This window comes from Macrobrachium nipponense, chromosome 19, assembly GCF_015104395.2.
Source record: "Macrobrachium nipponense isolate FS-2020 chromosome 19, ASM1510439v2, whole genome shotgun sequence".
Taxonomy (NCBI): domain Eukaryota; kingdom Metazoa; phylum Arthropoda; class Malacostraca; order Decapoda; family Palaemonidae; genus Macrobrachium; species Macrobrachium nipponense.
In genome coordinates, this window is record NC_061088.1 from 49554036 (window position 1) to 49572706 (window position 18671).

Sequence of the window (18671 nt, forward strand, 5' to 3'; positions counted from 1 at the left end):
TTTTTTTCATATATATATATATATATATATATATATATATATATATATATATATATATATATATATATATATATATATACATATATATATATATATATATATATATATATATATATATATATATATATATATATATATATATATATATATATATGTGTGTGTGTGTGTGTGTGTGTGTGTGTGTGTGTGTGTGTATAAATATATATTACAAAAATCGGGCACATTTGATGAATATATACAGATTGCAGTCAAAGGTAGGAATACGCTGGGACTCATACATCTTGTGTTGCTTCCATTGTTTTGTGATTCATAATCTCATCACCAGGGAATTTTATAGAAAATTTAATAAATTAATGAAAGTAATGAATGGTTAAAACTGGATTATGTTAAAATATTAATCATTAGAAATCTACAAAGGCAGTTAAAAATTACGCCCACTAGAGCACACTTAAATACATATTCACAGAGCACAAAATTACGACTCGTATGGTTACACAAGAGCACATAAAATTAGCAAAATCAGAAAACACTGCTAACAAATTGCATGAAAAATACAATTTGATTTTTAGAAAACAGAGGTGCAAACAGAACCAGTGGAATAGAGGCAGTTTGCGTGTTTAATCAGGGAGCCCGTAGTATAATGTTTAAAGACTCAAGTATCTGAAGTTTTTATTAGTTCTGTTCTTGAACAATAACTTTAAAACAATCGTAGTTTATATGTGCTTTGCATTTGGTAACATGATTTCTTATACAGCATAGGTATGGATTCAACAGTCGGCTAGCAGTTTTATCACTCACCCACTTATGAGAGTGGCTATGACCCTGAGAAGCTGAGAAGTGTTACGGATTGGGATCCGCTAAGGTTCTTTATTACGATAAACAAAAAGGATTCAACACGGGATACGTATATAGAGAGAAACTCAATCAGAACACAAGTTTATTTACAAGCTTATTCACAAAGATAAATGCAGAATGGCTTCTACTATTTACATAACAAAATTAAATCTGGCTATATGTGCAAAGGGGGAACAATGCGTTAATGAAATACTTCCTGTCTAATAAAGCAACTTGAGATTTGTGCTCGATACAATGGCTTCACGAGGAGACGGTAAAAGCTTCAGATGAGCATCTTATCTTCGCACTGCAGGAAGGAATGTCTTAGTCTTAAAACTTGATGGGCGGATTACTCCTCAAAACCCCTTGTAGGACGTTTTTTCTCTGAACAGGTTTGGTTTAATCATCGTCGGAATCGCTATTTCTGTCTCTCTCTCCAACTATGAACTTTACTTTCTTGTTTCCGTTACCATTCTCTCTCGTGCGTCCTCTTCCCTCTCTTCTCTGATCCTTTTCACTTCCTCAGAGTCCTGCATATATACGTCGATCTCAGGCGGAGCTAACCTGGGAATGTTTGCACCCCTCGAAAGGAACTTTTCAGAAGACTCTGGACGAAATGTTACGTTGTATCCAAAGCTAGAGAAACACCGCGTGATGGAGTTCCACAAAACAACAGAGTATTCTCGAACAATCATGAGAACAGACACCCCAACACGTGTGGGAATACGTCCTTGCTGCTGAGCTACTCGAAAAAGATACATTTTCCTTTCCCTAAAAATATGTCTCTTCACTATGAAGCGACTAACATGACAAGAAGCCGCCGGGTAGATCCGACATATGTTCCCAGCCTACATTGGGGACAAGTATATTCATAAACAACAGCAGACGACATCAAAGGACAAAGCCGATCTTTAAACATGAAGAGTGTGCCGATTGTTTTTGGATTTCTTTGGACACTCCGTCATTTTAAACATGAAACCTATTCAGACCGATTCCTTGAGTTTGTCAATACCTGCCACTGAAGCATCACTTTTACCCTGGAGAAGGAACAGGATTCTAAGCTGGTCTTTCTGGATATTTTGATATTCAAGGAAATGACCATTCCAATCTACTATTTTATTTTCAGAAAAAAGAACGTTCTCTGGTCTTGGGTTAAACTATTATAGTTTCTGCTTTTCTAATTTCAAACTAAACTGTCCAAACTCTCATACACCGTGCTTTAACTCTCACTTCTAGTTGGGCCCCTTTTCACGAAGAAATTCTTTTATTGCAACAATACTTTAATAATAACTACTTTCCAAACAGAAATTTATATAGAATTCTTTTCAGACTACTGAACAAATCATTCAACCATACAGTAAACTTTGATGTCCCCAAACTCCCTATACACACTGTTTTCCCATTTTTACATGCTGCTAACTTTAGAAAGGATTTCATTAGCATCATTCAAAAGTACTTTGAAGCCATTAACATCAAACTCATCACAAAAAATCCAAAAACAATCGGCTCGCTCTTCAGGTTTAGAGATCGGCTTTGCCTTTGATTTCGTCTGGTGATGTTTATAACATACTTGTCCCAGATGTAGTCTGGGAACATATGTCGGATCTACCAGGCGGCGTCTCAGGATTTGAGCTGACTATCATAAGGGTGTGGTCAGTTATAGAACAGGATGCCGATTGTCAAATCCAGAGCTATCAAATGCAAAGCACACATAAATTACAATGATTTTAAAGTTATTGGCCACATACAGAACCAACAAAAACTTTAGATACATGACTCTTTTAATATTAAACTATGGGATCCCTCACTAAGCACTCGAACTGCCTCTATTCCACAGTTTTTGTCAAAGCTCATTACTATATGTACCTCTGATCCTTTTTTTTTTTTTTTTTTTTTTTTACTAAGCATATTACTGTCTTTGTTTGTTAAACTTTTTCTAAAAAATCAAAGTGTATTTTTACATGTAATTTGTTAAGAATGTTTAGTGATTTTGCTGATTTTAATATGCTCCAGTGTAACGATGTGTGTCGTAATTTTGACCTTGGTGTGTATGTATTTAAGTGTGCTATAGTGGCTATAACTTTTAAATGCCATCGAAGATTTTTAATGATTAGTATTTAAACATAATACAGTTTTAGCCATTCAGTACTTTTATTAATTTATTAAATTTTCCAAGAATTCCTTGATGACGTGATTATGAATCACGAAATGTAACAAGTAATAAAAGAAGTATCAGTCATTAGTGTATTCCTGCCTTTGACCGCAATTTGCATATGTATATTATATATATATATATATATATATATATATATATATATATATATATATGTGTGTGTGTGTGTGTGTGTGTGTGTGTGTGTGTGTATGTGTGTGTGTGTGTGTGTGTATGTTAAAGGCACTAGAAATGTTAGTAATTAAAATAAGGGTGCTGCAAACGGACGGTGTTGCCAGCTGATTGGATGTGCAACAGCACAGTCGCAAGTGTTATGAAAAAGCTTAAAAACATTCAGCTAGACAAAGCAAACACAAGCATAACATTGTCAAGCCTTATCGGCGAGAGCGTAGGTACACTAGTTGACCTAGTTGGTGAAAGTCGCATGATCTTGACATCAGAAAAATGCAGTCATATATGTGTCTGTTTGTATGTCAAACAGGGTGTGTTCATAGATAGTGTGCATACAATTGTACATCCATCGGGCACGTGAATGTGTAACATAATCCCTACTGTTGGAGGGAGATGAGGCATTAGAGACAAGACTTTTGCAATATCTACAAGTGAGAATAGCCGAAGATACAATGAAAAGGTAAAGTGGAAAAAAAGACTGAAAAAATTCTTGAATTTTGTGAAGGGAGCTGTAGTGCAGGAAAGCACTTAGTATGGTTTACGAGACATTTATCCATTCTTCTTATTTTATTTCTGATAATTGCTGTATCTTTTACAGATGGATTCGGTTTGTCAACACAGACAATGAATTTTCTAATTGACAATTGTGTCTAAGAAAATACTGAGGAGTGTGACAATGAGAATAAGGGTGACATGTTTTTTAGTCAAGATGACTATTAGAGGTCTAATTGTGTTTCATGCTTTTGGGACTGTTACAATCATTTTACTTGATTTTCATGTAAGTTCTTTTGGTGAAATAAAGACTATATATATATATATATATTATATATATATATATATATATATATATATATATATATATATATATATATATATAAGGTATACAAGTGCCATTAACCCTGGACAGGTATCGCTATTTCGCTACCCCATTAAATGTAATGTGGGTCAACCTCGACCCGAGCGTCTAGAAAATTTTGCCAAAAATCAGTAACTTCATTTTTGCTGTACATTATAGTTTCTAAAATTAGTTTAAAGATAATACTATACTACTGAAGAGATAAATAATACCCATCTACAAATTTGATATTTATTACAAATATTTTAAAAAAATAAGTATTTAACAAAAAATAATTTACAAAAAATATTTATAAAAAATACAAAATAACCTGTATAAGAAAATAAATTGAGGGAATCCTTCCTAAAACTACAATTTACAAGTCTCCACAGCCAGAAAAGGTGTCGGACCCATAGAGGTCAAAATCTGAAAAGAGAAAAAAAAAGGTAATTTTTTTTTGCCTCCAAAAACTGGCAAATTTTCACGAATTTTTTTTTGTACCTAAATGAATTAGGAAGTGGCTGATTTTTATACAGAATAAAGTCATATTATCCTAAAAAGTAATTATGTAAAAATATTTGGACAAAGATGATATTAGCTGTTATATCAGGGGCCAAATCTAAAGTTCACTTTTTTACCTGCTATTTTCACCATGAAAATTTCTTATAAAAATGGCTGTAACTACTATAAGATATGGTATTTATGCATGAAAATCTACCAGAATATCACAAATTCTATAGAGAACAAGAATATATAGCGGTATGCAACTTACCTAATTGATATATACAGTAAATGGGCCCCCACCCAAGACAAGTGCGACGGCCAAATTTGCTACCTGAAATGGAGGAATGGAATGTAATTTTCAATGTGTTATCTAGTTACCTAATTATGCGTAGATTTGCATAAGACTATTATGGTAGATTGCTGGACGTTTCAACATTATTTTGCAATCATCAAAAAAAAAATCTGACCCATAAAACTTACTCTATTGTATAGGTCATTTGTTGACCTCCTTGTTTTACCATGAAAATTTCTTATAAAAATGTCTGTAACTACTATAAGATATGATATTTATGCATGAAAATCTACCAGAATATCACAAATTCTATAGAGAACAAGAATATATAGCGGTATGCAACTTACCTAATGGATATGTACTGTAAATGGGGCCCCACCCACGACAAGTGCGACGGCCAAATTTGCTACCTGAAATGGAGGAATGGAGTGACATTTTCAATGTTACTTAGCTATATAATTATGCATTGATTTGCATAAAACTATTATGGTGGCTTGCTGGATGTTTGAAAATTATTTTGCAGTCATCAAAAAGAAATATTTCGAAAAGGGAATATTTTAGAATATTTGGAAATATCGACAAAAATGAAAAAATAAAACAAAACTATTGCAGTATTTTATGTAAAAAAAATGGATGATATATATTTTGTAAAGATTAAAATTATAGCATTTATGCAAACAAGTTGTAAAAAAGTTTCATGATGTAACTTACCTACGTACGAGGCACACACTTCGGACACAAGACAGTTTGATGCTGTAGGAACACAGGCCCGTTTGCATCGCAAACATGCTGTGTTCGTCTTGTGGTCGTCTCTAGATGGGCAACTTCGGCAGCGAACACGCTTGCGCAGCTTGATGTGGCCAATGGCAGGAAGATGTCCCTGCTACGTGTCAGCCAAATGAAACGTAACTGCCATCAAAATCATCGCTTCCATATTGAGCAATGACTTCATTGATTTCGGCCGTACTCAGACCTCTGCGTGCCCTAGAAGCCATGACTGAAAAAAAAGCAAAACATTAGAAATATGCACTCGAAAATAAAATTAGAAATGAGCACTTGAAAAAAAAATTAGAAATGAGCACTCGAAAAAAAATTAGAAATGAGCACTCAAACGGAATCAGCACAAACATTACCCCGGGCACGTACGCGATACAACACACCACCCTCCAACATATTCCAGTAATAAATCAAAACTATACTAGCATGAACCCTGTTCTCTTCGCAATGTTTACCATATAACTTTGCTTAAAAAAACACACACACACACACACACACACACACGCACACGCACAGAAAGGGACATTCGAAAGGAAATGGATCAAATGTCAATATATGGGATCCCAGCCACTTCCAAGGTCGGTCACGCAGGTGTTTACGCACAACAAAAGAGAGAGATAGAGAGAGATGTTTACGCACAACAAAAGAGAGAGAGAGGGGGAAGAGAGATGTTTACGCACAACAAGAGAGAAGGAGAGAGAGAGAGAACTTTACTTACTACAGCTTTCAGAGATGAGATGGAATTATTTATATCGCGAGAGAGAGAGAGAGAGTGCTTTACTTACTATAGCTTTCAAAGATGAGATAGATTCATTTTTAGAGAGAGAGAGAGAGAGAAATATGCGAAACACTAAAACAAAGGATGAGAGAGAGAGAGAGAGAGAGAGAGAGACCCACAAATATACGAAAACATAAAACATAAAGGATCAAAGAGGCATTAGAGAGAGAGAGAGAGAGAGAGAGAGAGAAGAAGAGAGAGAGAGAGAGAGAGAGACCCAGAAATAATGCGACACAAAACAAAAAGAGAGAGAGAAAGAGAGACCCCGAAATATGCGAAACACTAAAACCAAAGGATGATGGAGAGAGAGAGAGTGAAAGAGAGACCCAGAAATATGTGAAACACTAAAACAAAGGGAGAGAGAGAGAGACCCACGAATATACGAAACACTAATCAAAAAGGATCAAAGAGGAATGAGAGAGAGAGAGAGAGAGAGAGAGAGAGAGAGAGAGAGAGCAAAACATTAGAAATGAGCACTCGGAAAAGAAGGTAAACAGAATCTTCGCATACAATGGCCCAGAGTACGTACGCGATGAAACAACGCGCCAACCTCCAACATATTCCACTATAAACATTTATACTAGCATGAACAAAACTATACTGACATGAACAACACTACTAGCATGAACACTTTTCAATTTCAATATGCTTCGTTTACCTAATAATTTTGCTTTTTTCATAAAAAAAAGAAAAAAAAACGGGCATTCAAAGACGCATGGATTATTGGCAATATGGCACCTCAGCCACTACCAAGGTCGCGCACACGTTTGCTACAAACAGCATACGAAGTAAAACGTCTCCCGTACATGATTGCGCACATAGTAAAACATTTCCCAATATAAAAAAACTATACTATTAGCTATTATGCCACAGTCATACACGTGTTGGCTACGTAATAACTTTGCTCTTCGCAAAAAAACACAGAAATTAGCACTTGAATGTCACGTGACCATAAGGGCATATATAAGTCGTAGGTAAGTGGCAGGCATTCATTTTATAGAAACATCATCCTCCGACATATTCCAACAGTACAAAATACGATTGAAATGAACAATACTCAGTATCCGACATTTATCTAAAAACTTTGCTTTTTGCAAAAACTTCAAAAAATGACACTCGAAAGAAATTAGACAATATTTCTGCTATGTGACATTCTCTGCCGCTCCCAGAGTTGCTCACGTGACCCATAAACATCCCGAAACAATTTACAATATAAAAAAAATACACTAATTAGCTATTATGCACACAGTCCGACATGAATTGGCTACATAAGAACTTTGCTATTCGTAAAAAAACACAGAAATTGGCACTACAAGGTCACGTGACCTTGAGCGCATTTACGACGTGATAATGCATTCACAAAGGCATTCATTTTATAAAAACATCATCCTCCGACATATTCCAACAGTACATAACACGATTAGAATGAATAATACTCAATATCTGATGTTTATCTAGAAACTTTGCTTTATGCAAAAAATGCAAAAAGTGGCACTCGAAGCAAATTGGACAATATGGCGGTATGTGGCATCTCTGCCACTCGGTTTGTGGTGTGTTACTTAGATATAGGACCCAGCTAGACTTTCCAACACAACAAAGTCACATGACTATCCAGAGTGTTCATTGAGAAACTGTTATGTAATAACTTTGATTTTCGATCACTAACCTTTCTACTAAGATGTGGGTCGTCCTTGACCCTAGTGGTTCCTCAGAAAATAGGGATGCACTGAAGAGAGGGGCTGGCACGTCTGCTCACCATCAAACCTGACAGTATACTAGACCGTCTGCAGGTCGATTACACCCGCATTGGACATGGGTGATAATTCATGGGAAAAAAACATGTTTTTTGAAACACTCCTTGGGTCGTGCAGGACCCACGATATCTGTCCAGGGTTTAAAACACTCCCACCCTTATCAAGAAGTGGATAACGAAAAGAGTTACAATTGCAAAATATATTATGGAACATAAGCCCTTAGGTGATGCCTGGGGTCACCACTAGGCTGGCGTTGGTTCTGTCAATTGTCTTAATCCGCTTCATCATTGCCTTACGGAAGATATTGTCTATGCAGTCATAGTCCCAGGCTCCATTGGAAAGGTTGATCCTATTGTCTTGTAGTTTTATCTGTGAAGATTCTACTATTTGACATTTGTATTGTTAGATGCTTTTGTATAAAATTCAGAATGAGTTCCAGTCCATAGTATGGTTCATGTTAGCTATATGATGAAAATTGCTGAACTATGTTATCTATATCTAACTGAGTGCTTATGTTGAGTTAATCTTTCAGAGAGATTTTGCTGTGAATCCGTAGTATGACATCATAATCCATACAGGGGATTTCATAGACTTTATGTATTCAGAGACTGTTTTCTGCTGAACGTTAATTAAAGATTCCCCAATGTATTTGGATAAATGAAGACAAAAGGGTAAGGGTGACTTAGATTTTGTGTGATCTCTCGCAAATTATCCAAGTGAGAGATTATGATTTTGTTTGTGATTTTTTCCTTTTCTTCGTTTTCCATGGGTTTGTGAAAAATTCTCTTTGCTTTATATATGGATTTTTCTATTATGTGTTTGAGGTACTTCAACAAGATAAGTTGATATCTGATTGTTATAAGTTCTCTATTAAGAAAATCAGAAGAGGAAATTCTTATTGCTTTAAGAAATAAGTTACTTGCTATGTTTGTAGGAAAGTGAGAAAGCAGCTTTCCTGAAGACAGTGAATTTTCTAGTTGTTAATAGACCATAGAAAAAGCAGATTTGGTTATTGTTTTCCCATTTTTACAAACCCACAGAAAGCAAATATAAGTAAAAATTCACAAACAAAATCATAGTCCTTCAAGTGGATAATTTACGAGAAATCACACAAACTTTAGGCTGCCATAACCCTTTCATCTTCACTTATCAGAATACATTGCAGAAATCCTTAATTAACGTAAAGCAGAAACCAATTTCTAAAGATATAGGAATCTATGAAATCCCCTGTATGGATTGTAATAAGTCATAGTATGGATTAACAGAAATATATCTTAGAAGGATTAACATAAGTGCTCAGTTAGATATGGACAACATATTTCAGTAAGTTTCCATCGTATAATAGTATGAACTATACCAACCATACCATGGAATGGAACTCATCCCAAATTTTATACAAAAGCAGCTGTCAATGTAAATGTCAGATGGTAGAATCTTCACTGATAAAAAGTGGATTATGACAATTGACAGAAGCAACTTGGCTTAGCAGTGACCCCAGGCATCACATAAAGGCACATATCCAACAATATATTTTGCAAATTTTACTACCTGATAAGGTTGGGAATCAGTCCACCAAAATATAGTTTTTAGCTTTAAAGGAGAGTGTTTGAATGGGACTTTTATATTTGAGATGTATCCTATTTTAACAGAAGAATTTATTTACATTTAAGCCCATCATGAACTTTCCTCGCTTATCTTGGATTTTCTGACACCAGTTTGAGGTGAAGCCAGCTTACCATCGCTTTGAGGAAGACATGATAAAGGTTTCTCGCCTGAAAAACCAGAAAGACTTCTTAGAAGAATGTCTGAAGAAACAAGTACTACTGAAAATGTACGGTTTCCATAAATGTACAACACCATCAGATCCATTCCGCCATCTCACAGGATGTTCCTTGAAAAAAGGATCAAGAATACGAAGGATGACATCTACACAACCCGAAAAACCATCAGTCAGGCTCAGCAAAATTTCCGTCTCGTCACTTCAGAGCCCACCTTTAAGTACCTATCCTTCATTTGTATCGACGCAGCTGCTTTTGATAGTGGTAATCATTACAATTGGCTTGTTTGTTAACTTAACTGATTAATTGAAAATAGTATTTGGAACTGTTTAGGTTAATGAAGCAAAGTGCCCCCCTAACAACAAAGATAAATTCATCGCTAACAACAATTATAAGAAAGACAAAAAATGTCTTAATGGAATTCATATAAACATCCTGAAGCAGATTAAAACAATAGACCGAACCAACATCAGCTTAGCACTGACCCCAGGCATCACCTAAGGGCATATCTCTCACTATGAACTTTACAAATGGAACTTCTTTTGTCATTCACTAATGGGCCTTTCATATATATATATATGATATATATATATATATATTATATATATATATATATATATATATATATATATATATATATATATATATATATATATATATATATATATATATATATATATATATATATATATATATATATATATATAACATATATATATATATATATATATATATATATATATATATGTATATATATATATATATATATATATATATATATATATATATATATATATATATATATATATATATATATATATATATATATATATATATATATATATATATATTATATATATATATATATATATATCTTACCAAGAGAGGTATTCTTGTGAATCCATAGTATAACTTATCATAATCTGTACAGGGGATTTCCTAGACTCCAACGTGTTTAGAATCTGGTTTCTGCTGAAAGATAATTAAGGATTTCCCTAAAGTATTAGGATAAGTGAAGACGAAAGGGTTAGGTGGGCTAAAGTTTGTGTGATCTCTTGGCTATGTGCTGTCAAAAGCACTACAAAGCTACCGGGGTCGAGATGGGTTGATGTTGTCTCCAAACCAACGAATTACCTGAGCGCGAAAGGTATTTGAGGGTGAGAGACGACATAAACTTATAGCCTCTTGCAGTGGTGGGGTAGGTAAAAGCTTCCAGTGATGTCCTATATTTGAATGGCCTTATGGGTTCGCGACTGGGACCAGGCAAATCTATAATCGTGTACAAAATTCCCCTTCGGCTAAGCATATGTGAAAATATATTAATTCCGAGGTAGAGTGAATTAGATATTTAAGGACATTGTAGCTCGATGTATATATATATATATATCTATATATATATATATTATATATATATATATATATATCTATATCCTATTATGAATATATTATATTATATATTTATATATATATCATATTATATATATATTCATATATATATTCATATATATATATATATTATATATATATATATATATATATATATATATATATATATATATATATATATATATATATATATATATATATATATATATATATATATATATATATATACCTATATATATATATATATATATATATTATATATATATATATATATCTATATATAATATATATATATTATATAACTATATATATATCTATATCTATATAGATATATAGTATATATATATATATATACATATATATATATATTATATATATATATATATATATATATATATAATATTATAATATATATATATATATATATATATATATATATATATATATATATATATATATATAATATATATATATATATATATATATATATATATATATATATATATATATATATATATATATATATATTATATATATATATATATATATATATATATATATATATATATAATATGTATATATTTTATATATATTCCATTATATATATATATATATATATATATATATATATATATATATATATATATATATTTTTATATTATATATATATATATATATATTATATTATATATATATTTATATATATATATATATATATATATATATATATATATATATATATATATATATTATATATCGAGCTACAATGTCCTTTAATATCTAATTCACTCTACCTCGGAATTAATATATTTTCACATATGCTTAGCCGAAGGGGAATTTTGTACACGATAATAGATTTGCCTGGTCCCAGTCGCGAACCCATAAAGCCATTCAAATGTAGGACATCAGTGGTAGCTTTTACCTACCCCACCACCGCAAGAGGCTATAAGTTTATGTCGTCTCTCACCCTCAAATACCTTTCGCACTCAGGTAATTCGTTGGTTTGGAGACAACATCAACCCATCTCGAACCCGGTAGCGTTGTAGTGCTTTTGACAGCACATAGCCATTATGTAAGTCATATCACATTACTGAGATTCATATACATATATCGAGCTACAATGTCCTTTAACCCTTAAACGCCGGAGCGGTAAATAAAAAAATGACTCCCGTGTGCCGGAGGGGTTTGAGAGTGAGCGCGTAAGCGGAAAAAATATTTTTTTAAAAAAATCACAGCGCGCTTAGTTTTCAAGATTAAGAGTTCATTTTTGGCTCCTTTTTTCTCATTGCTTGAAGTTTAGTATGCAACCATCAGAAATGAAAAAAATTATCATTATCATATATAAATAATGCGATATATGATAGCGCAAAAACGAAATTTCATATATAATTGTATTCAAATCGCGCTGTGCGCAAAACGGTTGAAGGTAACAAGTTACTTTTTTTTCGTTGTAATGTACACTAAATTTCAATCATTTTGGTATATAACAAATTGTAAAACGATAAAAGCAACACAGAGAAAATATTATCACAAAATAATGCATGAATTCGTAACGCGCTTACGTAAACACATATTTTTTTCAAAAATTCACCATAAATCTAAATATTGTTCTAGAGACTTCCAATATGTTTCAGAATGAAGACAAATGATTGAATATTACTATACTGTAAGAATATTAGCTTACAAATGCAGTTTTCGACCATATCTGACGAGCTAAAGTTGACCGAATGTCGAATTTTTTATATATATATATTTTTATATGCAATTATTTCGGAAATAAGAAAAGCTACAACTTTCAAATATTTTTCGGTTTATTCTACATGAAATTGCGCACATTTTCATATATAAAACTCTATGAAATGCCTAATATGAAACGGAGCAAATATTCCGAGAATGGGACTTACGCATTTCGGAGATTTGTGGCGGAGAATCCGCGCGCGGAGGGAAGGAAAGTTTTTTTTAAAAATTCACCATAAATTTAAATATTGTGCTAGAGACTTCGAATTTGTTTCACGATGAAGATAAATGACTGAATATTACTAGACTGTAAGAGTTTTATCTTACAATTGCGTTTTTCGACCATTTCGGTAGAGTCAAATTTGACCGAACGTGGTTTTTTTTCTATTTATCGTGATTTATATGCAAATATTTCGAAAATGAGAATAGCTACAACCTTCAAACTATTTTATTTGTTGTATTATACATGAAATTGCGAACATTTTCATATATAAAACGTTATGTAACGGCTAATTTAAAATGGTGCAAACATTACCACAATCGCACGTATGATTTTTTCGGAAGAGTTACCGCGCGGACGTAAAGAAAATGTTATTTTTTTCATAAATTCACCATAAATCGAAATATTGTGCTAGAGACTTCCAATTTGTTGCAAAATGAAGGTAAATGCTTGAATATTACTAGAATATAAGCGTTTTAGCTTACAATTGCGTTTTTCGACCATTTCGGCAGAGTCAAAATTGACCGAAGGTTGAAAATTTGTCACTTATCATTTTTTATATGAAAATATTTCAAAATTGATAAAAGCTACAACCATGGGTTGTTTTTAGTTGTATTGTGCATGAAATTGCGCACATTTTCATATATAAAACTTTATGTAACGGCTAATTTAAAATGGTGCAAACATTACCACAATCGCATGTATGATTATTTTCGGAAGAGTTACCGCGCGGACGTAAGGAAAAAGTTTTTTCATAAATTCACCATAAATCGAAATATTGTGCTAGAGACTTCCAATTAGTTGCAAAATTAAGTTAAATGATTGAATATTACTTAAATATAAGAGTTTTAGCTTACAATTGCGTTTTTCGACCATTTCGGTAGAGTCAAAGTTGACCGAAGGTTGAAATTTTGGCACTTATCGTTATTTATATGAAAATATCTTAAAACTGATAAAAGCTACAATCATGAGTATTTTTCTGTTGTATTCTACATAAAAATGCGCACATTTTCATATATAATACTCTATGTAACGGCTAATTTAAAATGGTAAAAAAATTATGTCAAAGTGACGAAATAATTTCCGAGATGTGTCACAGATACTTTTTAGTGCGGCAAGAAAGAAATTCGCGCTTGCGCGCCTGCGTAACGATTGTAAACAAAACAACACCTTGATCCGTGAACTCCCAGCATCCCCCAAGGCGCGTGATTCAAGAGTTTTCGGCTGGTAGGCCTAAAAGTATTTTTCCGCGAATTTTTAAAAAAACTTTTGTATGTCGACGTAAAATACGTCCAGTCGGCACCCGAGAGACAAAAAATGTCGACGTAAAATACGTCCAGTCGGCGTTTAAGGGTTAATATCTAATTCGCCCTACCTCGGAATTAATATGTTCATATATGCTTAACCACGATAATAGATTTTCTGGTCCCGGGCGCGAACCCATGAACTCCACCACTGCAAAAGGCTATAAGTTTATGTCGTCCCTCACCCTCGGATACCTTTTGCGCTCAGGTAATTCGTTGGTTTGGAGACAACATCAACCCACCTCAACCCCGGTAGCATTGTTGTGCTTTTCACAGCACGTAGCCATTATATAAGTAATATCACATTACTGTTATTCATATACATACATCAAGCTACAATGTCCTTTAATATCTAATTCGCTCTACCTCGGAATTAATATATTGTCATATATGCTTAACCAAAATGGATTTTTTTACACGATAATAGATTTACCTGGTCCCGGGCGCAAACCCATGAAGCCATTCAAATCCAGGACGTCAGTGGAAGCTTTTACCTACCCCACCACCACAAGAGGCTATAAGTTTATGTTGTCTCTCACCAGGCAAATCTCTTATCGTGTAAAAAATTCCCCTTTGGTTAAGCATTTATGAAAATATATTAATTCTGAGGTAGAGCAAATTAGATATTAAATGACATTGTAGCTCTATGTATGTATATAAAATCATGGTAATGTGATATGACTTATATAATGGCTATGTACTGTCAAAAGCACTACAATGCTACCGGGGTTGAGGTGGGTTGATGTTGTCTCCAAACCAACGAATTACCTGAGCGCGAAAGGTATTTGAGGGTGAGAGACGACATAAACTTATAGCCTCTTGCAGTGGTGGGGTAGGTAAAAGCATCCACTGACGTCCTGGATTTGAATGGCTTCATGGGTTTGCCCCCGGGACCAGGCAAATCTATTATCGTGTAAAAAATTCCCCTTCAGTTAAGCATATATGAAAATATATTAATTCCGAGGTAGAGCGATTTAGATATTAAAGGACATTGTAACTCGACGTGTGTATATGAATCACAGTAATGTGATATGACTTATATAATGGCTACGTGCTGTCAAAAGCACTACAATGCTACCGGGGTTGAGGTGGGTTGATGTTGTCTCCAAACCAACGAATTACCTGAGCGCAAAAGGTATTTGAGGGTGAGAGACGACATAAACTGGGACCAGGCAAATCTATTATCGTGTAAAAAATTCCCCTTCAGTTAAGCATATATGAAAATATATTAATTCCGAGGTAGAGCGAATTAGATATTAAAGGACATTGTAGCTCATGTATGTATATGAGTGTGTGAGATTATAATACACACACACACACACACATATATATACATGTGTATATGTATGTGTGTGTTACAAGAAAGTAAATCTCTTATAAATTAAAATCTGCCACCAAATCTGTTGCGCCCTCCGGGAGGTCGAGACATGCAAAACTTACCCTTTTGAGGTATCTTGCTAACGTTGAATCCAGCGGAGCACTACTCTCTCTCTCTCTCTCTCTCTCTCTCTCTCCTCTCTCTCTCTCTCGATCGTCCTCTCTCGTCTCTCTCTCAACATAAACAGAACTCACAATCTATAATTACCTAAGGTCGTTAAGTCTGATCCATATTACCAACAATAGACTTTATTAGTAAACAACAAAATGACTAACTGAATAAGTGAAATTCTTAAACTTTAGCTTCTAAATACAACCCAAAGCATGCGCCAATATAAAAACCTATAACTCAAAATAGGAAACCAAAATAACCCTGGTGATCGGATCAAATGTTCGTCCACATCCCTATCTCTCCAATAACTAAACCTCAGTCATAATAAGATAAACAATAAGAAAGGTCATTAATATCTCCCTTATAATCAACACAACTTTATTGACGGTTGCCAGATTCGTCTAAAAAAGAAGGTATCCCACATAAGTAAATAGTAAATAAAAACAAAATAATACCAATAAATTTTTGGAACACAGCATGAAGAGTAACATCTCTGAAACAAATGTTTAAAATATACTCGGGGACAATTTTTAGTATGCCTACCCATTTTTGCCGTAAACATAAACACTAGAAAAAGTAAAACGAGGTTATGCTGAACTTGGCCTCCATGTAGTGCCCAATTATCTTTCATCACCTATCATATAACTGAACAGACCCCACGTTCTCATGTACATACAGCCAATAGTCCCAACCATGGAATCTGACTATAGTCAGATCGGAAGTGTACCTACTTCCGCCCATGCACACACACACACACACAAACACACACACACACACACGCGACCTCTATGCCCTTGGTCGCAGATGCAAGAGCTGAGACAGCAATCTTCAACATCACGCCATCTCCAAAAAGTGATGAATCCTAAATTTTCAAATCTCGCTCTTTTTCCGACACACTCGCTTTTCGATCTCCTGAACTGGCATTAGAATCATCTCTCCATAGTGTAGCAATACCAAACTATGCACTTAGAATTGTGTTAACGAGTTATATTCACAATGGTGTTCATATTATAATAACAATATCTATTTCATATACATATATATGAATAAATAAATAAATAAGTATGTATGTATATATATATATATATATATATATATATATATATATATATATATATATATATATATATGTATATTTGTGTGTGTGTGTGTGTGTGTGTGTGTGTGTCTGGTGTGCGTGCGTGTGTGTGATTAAAACATCTTTTAGCAATCAGTAGTATATCTTACGGTGCATCAGACAGAAGAATCACGTGATTGATGTTATGAATACTTATTATAAATAAGCCTTGCTAAATGAAGTTAGAAATTTATGAAAAGTAATTTTATCATTTTTTATATCATTTGTCTCTATTTAATTTGGATAGATATTTCCTTCTATGAATTACGCAATATTTTGTGTTTTCATTTATTTCATAATCTATATTCATAAAAGGCAACCTATGTCTTTTTTTCTCTGTTTGCTATGCTCACCCACAATATGAAAGCTAGGCCTACCAACTTTTTACCTTAAACTCCTCTCCCACCCAGGAAGGTTTTAGACAAAATCCAAAATTCGAGGGGGGCATTCCCCTCTTTTTTCATACCACCTCATTTTATACAACTTTAATTTTTAGTCAAAATCCGAAATTCGATGGCTATTTCTAAGGGGGGTCATAACCCGTCTTTTTCATGCCCTGCATTTTTTACAATTTTCTGGGTTGACATCTATATAGAAATATTTCTATAGGTACAAACAGGCTCCCAGCAATATGGGGCCCATAAGGCACCATAAGTAGTAAGGGGAACAACAACCCCTAGCAAAGGGTGCCCGAGGGTTTTCCATAATATTAGGAGGCAGGAGGCCTACACCCTTTTGACCTACCAACCAGGGGAGAAGGTGGCTCTACCCTACCTATCCCTCTAACAGGGGTTTGCAGACCCCCCTTTGGGATTTAGACCCAAATGGCTAAAGATGGCCCTGCTGCATTCAAATTTGGTACCACGATTTAATATAAATGACTACAAACCCATTTAACATCAATATAAGAGTTTAACCATAGGCTGAGTTTATATCAAGGGCCGTTTAACGTGATGAAAGTCTTTCCCGAGCAACCTTCGCAACATATATTCTCTTGCCAAAGGCCACCGGTGGCTGATTGAGCAAGTCAGTGATGCAGTAGCATTGGTTGGGGAAAGATGTTTGTCCAGGCCATTTAATTTAGAAGTGAATTTGTATTCGATAATACGTGCGATGAAAGGGTACAGCTGCTAGTTATAAATATTCAAAGGTGACCATTTCAAATTGTTGAAAAATATGGTGATAACTTAAAATATTTTTCTTCTCGGTAGGCTGCGTTTCCCATTTGTTTGTGTACACACACACACACACACACACACACACACACACACATATATATATATATATATATATATATATATATATATATATATATATATGTGTGTGTGTGTGTGTGTGTGTGTGTGTGTATGTATAGTATATATATATATATATATATATATATATATATATATATATATAGTGTGTGTGTGTGTGTGTGTGTGTGTGTGCGTGTTTTTTGACCGGAGAATGACTCGATGTTGAAATTTACAGCGAAAACTTTAATATCTTGAATGAAAGCGTGTTCCCTTAGTAGCAATTT

General features: G+C 33.7%; 1 long non-coding RNA gene across 1 annotated transcript; it reads right to left on the reverse strand.

Annotated features, from left to right (window-relative positions):
* Positions 1–4315: 4315 nt before the first annotated feature.
* Positions 4316–8163, reverse strand: LOC135212891 (uncharacterized). The gene is made up of 5 exons (XR_010314013.1): positions 8031–8163; positions 5521–5806; positions 5157–5219; positions 4786–4848; positions 4316–4439 (listed from the first exon to the last, which is right to left on the reverse strand). It is a non-coding gene; the product is annotated as an uncharacterized LOC135212891 (long non-coding RNA).
* Between the last annotated feature and the right edge of the window lie 10508 nt (positions 8164–18671).